The sequence below is a fragment of the Leiobunum rupestre genome, chromosome 6, assembly GCF_980474605.1.
Source record: "Leiobunum rupestre chromosome 6, qqLeiRupe1.1.hap1, whole genome shotgun sequence".
Taxonomy (NCBI): domain Eukaryota; kingdom Metazoa; phylum Arthropoda; class Arachnida; order Opiliones; family Sclerosomatidae; genus Leiobunum; species Leiobunum rupestre.
In genome coordinates this window covers 65,785,919-65,798,151 of record NC_143389.1, presented here as the reverse complement: position 1 = coordinate 65,798,151, position 12,233 = coordinate 65,785,919, and positions in this window count along the sequence as shown.

The window sequence follows — 12,233 nt, the reverse complement described above, 5'->3', positions numbered from 1 at the left end:
AAGGGGCCGCTGGAACGGGTGCCTAACTAAAACTATCTGACTATTTCCAAAAAAACAAATTTTGGAGTAAAAATTACCTGGGGCCCGAAAATCCTAGCGCCGGCCCTGCAGTACCGTGCGGGAAATCTGGCTTGTTTTTGTTAGTTTTAGACTCGAATATCTATTTGGTCAGAGATTCGCGTCTTTTTGTAGCACGAAGACCTATTGGTACGAGTTATTTGTAAGTATTTTAATTTCTTAAATTTGTAAAGGGTTTACCTTTTTTGCCTATTTTCAATGGACAATTCTAACTTTTCACGTATTTTATTACTATGCAGTCCATAGGTGGTTCCTCTTAACTTAACATTTATTCCTTACTTCGAAATTTGAGTACATAAATTATGTAACGCAGTAAGGGGGAGGAGTTGGGTTTATTTGAGAGTGACTAAATGTTACTAGAGGGAGGGCTTCGAGAAATCTAACGCCACATATCATAATTGTATATAGTAGCCTATACAGGGTGTCGACTAAAAAATGAACCAGGGCGAATATTTAAGAATCTGTTTTAGGTACGATTTTGAAATTTTCAAGTCGTATACAAGATGTAGGGGGAAACCTACTGCGAAAATGTCGATGACCTTGAACCATGTCTTCAAGGTCATCTAAAATCTAACTCGAGAACCGTAAGGGTTAGAAAGTTGGTTCCAATTAGACACGTGTTCCACGTGACTTTTTAAGTACAAATAGCTTTGACCTGATCGGATTTGTACAATAGTAAGCCGAGAAATGCTAAATGAAAAACAAGAAGGTCGTTAAGTTGATAACGTGTCGAAAGCGAGGTTCGAGAGCTGATAACTCTAAAGATACTCGTGTTAGAGTACTGAAATTTGCTACACATCCTCATCAGGATTGAGGGTCTTTAGTTTAAAAATTTCAATGACCTTGAACCATGTCTTGAAGGTCATCAAAAAACTAACGCGAGAACCGTAAGTGTTAGAAAGTTGATTCCAATTAGAAAGGTGTTCCACGTCACATTGCAGGTCTAATTAGTTTTGATTCGATCGAATTTGACCAATAGGAAGTCGAGGAACTGTTTTTCAAAATCACAAAGGTCGTTAAAATGAAAATTGAAAGAAAACGCACATAACTCGAAACCAGTTCGTGTTACATCGAAATTTGCTAGACAAACTCATTATGATGGTCGTCATGACAACAACATTTAAAAATATTTTCAAATGTCATTTTATTTTACGCTAAGCCTAATATTCATTCGAAGTTTATTTCTGTAAGTACAAAGTTAATTGTTTCTTTAGAAATAATAAAGTTATGTATACTATTCGAGAAAAGGGTGAAATGGTTCGGTTATTTTATGAAAATGGGAGGCGCTTAGCAGCGGCAATTTTTCTAACACTTACGGTTCTCGCTTTAGTTTTTGGATGACCTTGAAGACATGGTTCAAGGTCATTGAAATTTCTGAACTAAAGACCCTCAATCCTGATGAGGATGTGTAGCAAATTTCAGTACTCTAACACGAGTATCTTTAGAGTTATCAGCTCCCGAACCTCACTTTCGACACGTTATCAACTTAACGACCTTCTTGTTTTTCATCTAGCATTTCTCGGCTTCCTATTGGTCAAATCCGATCAGGTCAAAACTATTTGTACTTAAAAAGTCACGTGGTTCAAGGCCATCGACATTTTCGCAGTAGGTTTCCCCCTATATCTTGTATACGACTTGAAAATTTCCAAATCGTACCTAAAACATATTTTGAGATATTCGCCGTGGTTCATTTTTTAGTGGGCACCCTGTATTAGCAATAGGGTAAATCAAAATTTAGTACTTATTTATCCCATTTGTAATATAAATATAATTTTTCTAGACGTAAAACAAATGAAAAAGTAGGTTTCATTTTGAAATAAATAATTCTAATTCTAAGGTCTATGGCGATATTTTGCATTACGTAGTTTTTTAACATCCGCCAACACTTACTCATCTATGTCAACCTCTAAGTCTTTAGAGTGCGTAGGAAACTTAATGTATTCTGAAGCCTCCTACGCATTGTAACCCGGCCACCTGAATTAATGGCTTCAAAAGCCGCTTGATGACTTAGGCCTAAGGTGGTGCCTTGGGTATTAGCCTTGCTGATAAATAAAGCCTACATTTTTATACATTCAAATTAGATAGATTTATGCTCATGACCAGTGATGGGCAAACGGTGGCCCGCCAGGGAATTTTTTGTGGCTCTCGTTGAGTTAAAACTTTAACGTTACCAGTGTCCCGCTACCGTAAATCGGGTGACCCACGTCATATGTGTGATGGTCCGCTGCCCTATTTTGGCTGGCCTGCGTCGTACTTCTCATGACCAACAGGTTAGTGAGCCCAAAACTTAGTTATTTTCATTTCATAGTCATTTAGTATAGACTAAAATTAATTTGCCCTTACTCGCGAGTCCTACTTTAACTCAAAACTTTATATTTTTTAACAATTCGCCAGAATCAGAGTTTTTTGTCTGCTTCAGTTGTAGCTGTCAATAGAAATAGTTTTTAGGCGGGTGTCCGTGATTATTTTTCGAAATTACTAGTGAAAAAATTACAGATCATGTATTAAAATAGATTTAAGTTCTCATAAGTGAGCGATAAAGTTCGATTCTTCCAAGGAAAGTGGACTAACAAGTACTTATTTGTGCTCATTCAAGGTAGGCCTGTATGCGTATGCAAAGAATCGATAGCCGCTCTAAAAGAATACAATATTAAAAGTCATTATGATACGAAGTATTTGGAAAAATAAGAAAATTTATACGGACAAACTCGCTAAGGTATTATTAAAAAAAATAAAACCCAATTTAAAATCTTGGCAAAGTCTATTTACAAAGTGACGTCTATTTTAGCTCGAAAATCGGTCCAAATTAGCCAGGAGCTATTTTAGCCTTATTATCGGGCCAAAATAGCTACCCCTTTGGGGAGTGCTAATTAGGCTTGATAATCAGTGTAAAATGGGTATGTTCCGGCTTTTTTGGACTGTTTTTCAGGCTTCGTTCTGTTCATTCCCAAAATATCGGAGATTCATCCGTGTACTAATTTGGCTCGAATTTCGACCCTCAAAGTTTTCAGGCGATGAAAGTAGTTTTCGCGCGAGCTGCACTATTTTGGCCTGATAATCGGGCGTCTAATTGATCCGGCTAAAATAGTATACGATATACTGACCACTATTTTGGCTTGTATTTCGTACCATTTTCCAACTCAGCTTTTAGGTCTTGTGGTTATAACTATTTTATACTGTTTTTTTACAACTGATGAATGTTCAAATATATAGGGAGATAATTATTTAATCCTTGTGCGTAGTTTGAATTTGTAATAACACTAGCGACCCACAACGAAAAACAATGTCACAAACAAGACAATGTTCTAAGAATTAATTTTCAAATAGAAAAATGTTTTTACCTGTAGGTAAAAAAAAACGTGTTGTAAAGGTAGCTACCGTCGTTCAAATTTATCTTTTAATACTAGTGACTGGTATAATCTATAGGAAAGGGGGTGGAGTTGCTAAACTTTCACCCATATTTTTTTGAATCCCCGACCCGGCCTTTGAAATGACGCTTATTTCGATATTAAAATTTTCGTTCAAAAATCCCAAACATTTTACTCACATTCTTGTAAAACCTCAATTTAAAAGACCGTTTAGCTCAACATAATTATTAAATTTAACACTGTTTAATCTCATAGTCATTCTTCATATACTCTGCTTATCGAAATGTGATTAAACTAATATTACTCCTGTGTTAACCGGTCCTAGTCTATTGTAGACTTAGCCCTGCACATAAATATTGTAAATCGAAACGATAAATACAATTTATTATTATTATCATTATTATTAAAACAATATTTATATCGATGTTGAAATTACCGTTTTTGGCTAAAACACCTCTCGGCTGTTGGGAACGTACGTTGAAGCACCGACTGGAACTAATGTTTTGGTCCGTAAAACGCGGTTGTTAGGTATATTTATTAAAAAGCATGCATTCGGTGCAACAGTTGTAATCTATCTCTGACATCTGCGAAGGGACGACTCAACCTCAAAAAATACGCAACGTTAGTCGCGTACATGTGGACGAAATTGTTATATGGTGTACTCGCTTTTGGATATACGTCTACATCGGCGTAAAAATGTGTTTTCCCGTGATCAATGTAAAACTAAATGATCCGAAATGTACTTTTTGCGAAGTGTTTTTTTTTTTAAATCAGTCTTAGCAGAAGCTTATAATAAACCTAGTTCGAAGTGTCTCACTGTCAGGGTTGTTAAGGAATTTTCGGTTTCCAATTCCCTGATATTTTGGGGCGTAATTTCCCCTGACTTATTAAAGCGAAATTTTATAATTTTACATATTGTACTTTACTTAATTTAAATTATTAAATTTTGTTCTAGGTAAAATTCCTGGAGTTTTCCCTGATTTTCTAATTTTTGCGCACAAAATTCACTGATTTTCGACCCTTTGTCAATTTTCCTGAGATTTCCCGGTATCTGTCTTTCCAATATACTTGTCTGACAGTATCTTACAAACCCCTTTAAGAAACATTCGAGAGAGGGAAAGGGGTCACTGTTTGAAAATTGTGATGGGGGAAGAAACCGGGGTAGAGCTCCTGCCTTATTTGTCCCAAAAAGCGTACCAAAATAGTGCAACCAGTGCGGCCACCGCTATTTTGGCCCATGTGGAAAAAAAATACGAAAAACAGGCCAAAATAGTTGTCAGTATATCCAAGAACGCGTAGAGGTACTTGTAGCGATTTAGAATGAATAACGGGTGAGCCTCATGGAATTTAATACTAAAACCAGTTAGGATATGACTTATCTGGACATGAAGAAGTAATCCCACGCTACAACCTAAGATAAATCCGGGCTCACGTCTGGCTTTCACTATTGGGGCCAACGTTAAAATTAAAACTTTGTCTAGGGGTATGATTTGGGTTAAATATTCTAAAAGGAGTTTAAAAGTTGTCAACTAAAACATTTAATATTAACACACTTAAGGAAATAAAACATTACCTAAAACTAGAACTACGGTGCACCTAGATAATTAACTAATCTAATGAAAATACTTAAAATTTAAACAATAAACCAACCCGTGAAGCGGGTTGTACTAAGCAAATATAAAACTTACTGCGCACACTCGTTAAACGAGGTTTTGCAGGTTTGAGTTACGTTGGTAAATACTAATTACGTGAAGATAACTTATAGTTTATAATCCTGGTAGTTACGACACTCGAGAAGTCGGGATGATGTAGTAGCAGCTCCAGTTGAGAGCCGTTATAGCTTCGTAGTTGCCGAATCTGTTCGGAGCTCACACACAGGGACGAAATACGGCCTCGCTAAGCTTGCCGCAGGCGATTCGTTCACGAAGATCCATTCTTTCGACGGTATGATCTTTGAGTTTGCGTCGGGTTGAGCTGGATGTGTCTGGTGTCACTCGGGTGTTGTCTGTAGATCTCTTCACCTCATCTTTCAGCCGATTCGCTCTTGTTATTGTAGCAAAGCCAATTTGAGACCTCTCAGGAGCTGGTTACCGTTCATTAAGAGTATTCGTAACTCGAATATTTTTTAATTTTCAATCGTAATCTCGGAGTCGAAAAGCAATACCGACTCTTTTAAAATAATCTCATCCACTCTCTAGCCTATCAAAACGAACTTTTTTCAAATCTTTTTAAAACACGAGATCATTCAAAACCTGGCTTAACAAGTTAAACCTCTACATCATGCACGCTTTAAAAAAAAATCAAATCACTTCAAATCCTCTGCGCGTGTTAAAGAAATGCAAAGCCAAACACTAAAGAAAATAGTATATATAATAACTAACGAATTTTGATGGCACGAGTCAGATAGAAAATATTCCGAAACTTAATAACGTTGGCAACTTTTATTTAAAATGACTTGAAATTTTGAGAGGGAGCTAAAAGGAGTACGGGAAACGTGAACGCCAGAATGTATGGAAATTCACCACGGTCGAGCGGGGTATCGGAACTCCCTGGCCAGACAAGTCCGAAATACCAAAACCACAACCTCTGAGCGGCCAGCGCCCAGAATGAAAGTTTAGCGACCATGGAATTCTGGGTAGCTGGATTATTTAAAAATAAAATAAAAGAATACATCAAATTTAGAAAATTCCAGAATTCCACGTTACAACCTAAGAACTATGAAAGATTGTATCGTTCCTTGCTGCCTTGATCTTACACTTCTCAAAATGTAAACGCCCTAAAATCTGTCTTTAGCGCCATCTGGAAAATGAAAAAGTGGGATAATTTTTCAAAAATTACGGTAGCCATGGAGGGGCTTACGAATCCTTATTTCAAACTGTCCCCTAATTTAATCGAATTAATTATCGAGGCTAACTTTAGCGATTTAATAATTCAATAATAATAACACGAATAAACCATGTTTATTTATCACGTATTCCAAGGGTTAATGCAGACACTCAAGATAATTCACCAAAATATTTGATTAATCATGACCACATCCATTTAATTGATCTCATTAGGCCTTGGCGTTTCACGCCAAAGTTTGAGAAATAATTCATAATTATTTTATTTTAAGTATATTTGGCTTTCTAAGATTACATTTAACTTTTCAATTACTTGTTTGTGATCTAATTACTTTAAAAACTTTTAAGTTTTAAAATTTTTCTTGCGCAATAAAACATTACTAGATACGGGAGACTCAATTTTCTACGACTATATGAAAATGTACACCCTAGAAGGCGCCAGTTATTTCCCCAAAAACTGAGAAGTATAACTTCATGGTGCCCACGTTTATGTTTTCATGCGTTCTTGGTATATCGCATACTATTTTAGCCGGATCAATGAGACGCCCGATTATCAGGACAAAATAGTGCAACCCGCGCGGCAACTACTTTTATTGCCTGAAAAATTTGAGACCCGAAACTCGAGCCAAATTAGTGCACGGCTGAATCTCGGATATTTTGGTCTGAACAGAACGAAGCCCGAAAAACCGCACAAAATAGCCGGAACATACCCATGCACGGACGTTTTTAGCCTGATTATCGGGCTTAAATAGCACTCCACAAATGGGTAGCTATTTTGGCCCGATAATCAAGCTAAAATAGCTCCTGGCTATATTGGACCGATTGTAGGGCCAAAAGAGACACTACGGTTTTACAAAATGAAACAAAAAGGCTGAATCTGCCGTTAGAGCTAGCTTACAAATTTCAGAAATACTGGTGAAGAGAACACAGAAATTTTCTGATGGTTAGATTGTGATGGAGTGTATTGATATTGCAGTTGACATTTTATGTCCGGGAAAAAAGGCTTAGTTTTTATCGCAAAACCGTTACAAGACGCGTCGAAGACATGACCGATTCCCAAAAAGAACTTCATTGAAATCAAGAGCGTCCAAATCCATTCATTATTCACTTGCATTGGAAGAAAGTACAGATGTTTGTGATACTACTCAAGCAGCTATTTTTATAAGAGGCGTAGGGTGAGTGAGGGTAAGAATGGACACTTTTTGTAAAATTCCATTTAAAACACAAATTTAAAGTAGACCATTTTAAAACGATTTGAAATACAAATAATGAATGTTCATTTTTAATTTACTCTGGTTTTTGGCATTTAAATTTGTGAATTTTTAAAACAATAATTATTTTAAGATATGAAGTGAGTAAGTCAAACATTGGACAAAATAGTTTTGAATTGGACTGGGGGGGGGCTAACTAAAGACAATAAGGTTTAAAATTAGACACCAATTCGCTAACTTTGGACACTATTAGGAAAACTATGGACAATAAGGTATATTTTTGGACAATTTCGTCTATCATTGGACATTTTAAAAAAACATAACTTAGTGGAAAATTTTGAAAAAAGATTTTTTTAAGGTGAAGCCTAATTATTCGGTAAATTTGTTTTAAGAAGTAATTTAAGGCCAATAACTAATATGGAAACAAATATTTTAATATGGTAGATATTGTAATATTACAATATAAATATATAAATATATTAATATATTACATATTATACTTCTGGTGTGCAGTTATCACAGAAATAGTTTACAGTGTCTTTGGAAATTTCTCCTTCGGGGTTTTTTGTAAATTTGTAAATTTTGAAGATTTCATAAAAATTTGCGGAAAACCATCCAATTTCATAAGATTTATTAAATTTGAGAAATTTGTCGGAATCGATAAAAAATTTAAAATTTGCCAAAACATTTGAGAAATTTGAAAAGATTTTCTAAAATTTAATAAGTAATTTGAAATTTGGAAATTTTCAAATTACTGGCGTGTACGAAATTTGAAAGAGTGTCGGACCCCTCGACTCTCCTTCACTAACAATGTAAGCGAGGCAGCCTCATAGAGGGAACTAGCTACGTGTTTCGTTGAGCTCCAAACTCACAGCCGTACGCAGTCCGCCGTCTGCTTTCCCGGGAAATTTGAATATGAAAACTTGTTTTTAAAGTTTCCTTTCAAGCAATTTATTTTTATCTCACCATTTCATGTTTGCATGCTATATCTTATTTCCTAAGCCACAAAACGAAATTTCCAATGAAATTTCAAGACATGTTTTTCGATAATTTTAGTTGTTTTATTTCAAGACTTGCTGTATAAATTGTCGCGGTGTAAATATTTAGTAATAAATTGCATGTTTTAGGGTATGTTTAAGGCTTCAAAATGAGACCAATTTTGCGCTTTGTCATCAAAGAATAAATTTTCAAATAAATATTTTTCAAAAGTGTCCAAACTTCGCCATGTCCATTCTTACCCTCACTCACCATATATGACAATTTTCTTGTAACAGAATAGTTAGCGTCTTTACCCCCCCCCCCCCTATTGAAACCACGAAAGCTGTTAGAAATTTACGGTGCGGTTCAAAAAACCCTAGATATCTTATCATTAAATACGAAAAATATGTCGAGGATTACAACGGACGTAGCACCGGAGATGGTGGGCAAAAAGGAAGGACTGGTGCAGCTTATTACAAACGAGGCTAGCAAACAGGGGAACAGTCGCCTTTTGAAATATCATTGTATCATACATCAGGAAACACTTTGCGCTAAAACGCTTGGTTTGGAAAATATGTTATGATGGTTTTAGTAAAATCTACCAACTTTATCAGGCAGTTCAAAGAATTTCTTGAAGAATGTGGTTCTATTGTGTCTAAATATGAAGATTTTTCCAACGTTAGATGGCTGAGTCGAGGTAATATGCTCAAACGCGCTTTTAGCCTAAAAGCTGAAATTCAAACCTTCATGGAAGAGAAAGGAAAGGTAGTGAAGGAGTTCAGCGATGAAAAGTGGATTTGTGATTTTGCTTTTTTAGTGGACATGACAACACACTTAAAGGACCTAAATTTGCGCTTACAAGGAAACAGCTAGTTCTTCAGCTCTATGTTCGAACTTATCACGGCTTTTGAACTTAAGTTATGGCAGTCACAATAGAAAATTACGCTCACTTTCCCACATTATCCACTCCACGTAACAATTTTTTAAAAATACACGAAATTAATTTCTACCGTAAAATAATAATTTTCTCTTAGATTTGAGGATTTTAGAAGTAACAAAATGTTTTTTTTTAAATTTTTCCGTCCATTTTCCATGGATTTTGAAACGGCGCCTCATAGGTGGCATATCCTACAAATGGAAATTATAGACATGTAATGTGATTTAATCCTCAAAGAAAAATTCCAGGATATAGGGCTCTTTGAGTTCTATGAATCGTATGCTACGAATTAAAGATATTCAAATCTTCGAACTAACGCTGTAATGATGAGTCCATTTTTCGGAATTACATATTTTTCTGAGCAAATGTTTTCCAGAATGAAACATACTAAAAATAAAATGATAAATCGTCTGACAGACAGTCACCTGAAAAATTGCTTACGCATTTCAACTTCGAAACTAGAAACAACAAGTTGGCAAGCCAAAATATACCTCTCCTCGGTAGAATTGTCCCTAGTGGTATTAATTTCTCGAGATAACCCTTAAAGGTATATCTCCGCAATTTAGAGTTATTTGTTAAAAATATTAACCCATTTCTATCCCGCCCGGTATAAAATTTTAATTATAATTAAAATAATTGAGACGAAACGACCAATTTTAATTTATTCAGAATATCATAAGTTAAGTAGTTACAACAGTAAGTTAGACGTACTATAACAATGCACAATTGAATTAAACCCTTTTACAGAACAAGTTTATCAGTTAAATATAATACGAAGCAAATTTTAATGAAAGAAATATCTACAGAGGCTTTTTGGAATTACTCGCTTACGAAATACTTGCCGCATCTTTAACGCTCATTTTATTTCAACACTCGCCCTTGATGAAGATACCGTAGATATCTGGTAGTGGACGACTCGTTCACTTCCTGTTGACGTTGTGACGCATACCACATGAAAAAGACCAATGCCGTCCAATTTCCAATATCATATAATGACTCGCACACCCAAGAAATCATTGACTGCGTTAGAAATCGTAGATATCCAAATATCCACACCAAATGTATTTACAAGAAGCAAAAACCTTACCATCAACAAAGCACAGAGAGCCACTTGACTAACCGCCAGCTTTTAAAGCAATTAACGTTAAATTATCTCCTTTGAATTAACAGAACTATATATAGGTCGTTAAGAAAGTGGACCACCCACAGGGTCTACCCTTTAACCCTCTAATCTCGGCTGACTGCGCTAAAACAAGATTTAACCTTTAAAAAATACCAGATTAGGCCTTCATAAATTCATTAAAAAAAAAGACTTTATTACCTATTATGCTTACGATGCCCGTCTTAATTTCAGTGAATCTAAGCAGCTATCGGTGGTTCTGTGGTAGAGCGCTCGACTGCCAAGCCGAATGGTCTGGGTTCGAAACTTGGGTGGCGCATTTGTTTTTAATCAATAGAGAAACGCTAAATTAGAATTTCTTCGATGCAATAATTTCAATTTCAATTCTATTTCAATTAAACCAAAATTTCGTACTCTATTAAATACGCTTCCGATAAAGCTGAAGGTCTAATTTTCAATAAGGCGTAACAAGTGTCGGTGGTTCTGTGGTAGAACGTCCGCCTGTCAATCAGGAGGTCTCGGGTTCAAATCCCGCCCGATGCGATCGCAAATTGATACTAAGACGAATACCGTGTACAACTGGTGGAAACCCTGCCATTGGACGTTGAGAGGTAGCATTACACTCAGCACTCGGTCCGTCCCAAAGTCATTAAGAAGAAGTTGGAGAGAAAACGCCCATATAAACACAACAGACTCAACATGCACATCCATCAGAACACAAACACAACAAATTCAACACTCACAACCTACGCATAAACATTACAAAAACCGTAATACACCAAACCGTCACGACGGTGAGCGAAAAAATACCATCCAAACCAAACCGCAAATGCATCCGTTAACGCTCACCGTCACACGGTGGTTTTGCCAACCCTTTGAGAAACTGCGTACGCAGTGATTACACTTTGCACCGAAAATGCGAACGCGTTCGCAGTCCTGACAGACAGACACACCCACAGACCCACCCACAGACAGACACGGTCGTTGTATAACCCCTCCTAGGGGACTTTGTCCCCTCGGAGAGGTAAAAATTGATGAAATGGTTAAAGAAAGGAAATGTCATTTTTCTCACTAAACATTTTTACTTTTTAAAAGTTGTAACTTTTAAATTCATTGTTGTAAAAAGTGTACAACCAGTTAATAAAACATTACATTAATTTTGTGGCCCGCTCGATTGTTTCAATTTCTGAATTTGGCCCGCCATCTAAACTAATAGCCCACCACTGCTTAACTCTATACGATCATCTCCTATTTTTACAATTTCAAGCGACCTTTTTCAGATAAGAACGAACCCATTGGTCACGGATGATTTCTGATAAGTCTAGTCCTCCGATTCACTAGCAATTTCTCGAGAATGAATGCTAGAAGTTTGATGCTAAAAATCGTGATTTGTTACACATCCGACCCCTGGACGAATATCTCGCTACACTACTGTTAAATTGTGTTTCTGTTGAACACTTGCGTTCATTGGCCTACGTGAAGCTAGTCAATATTTAATCTTATGTATTAGACAGATTAAACCTCCAATTGTAAATGTTCCAGCTCATAAATACCATGAAATCAAATTATGGACAAAGTCTAAATTTTTCGCGCATAAACGTCGTGAAATGCAAATCTGTCTGCATTTAAAATCACTCGTAAATAATATGCTAGAACTTCCATAAGTTTATTTTTAAATAATCCTTAAATCATAATTTA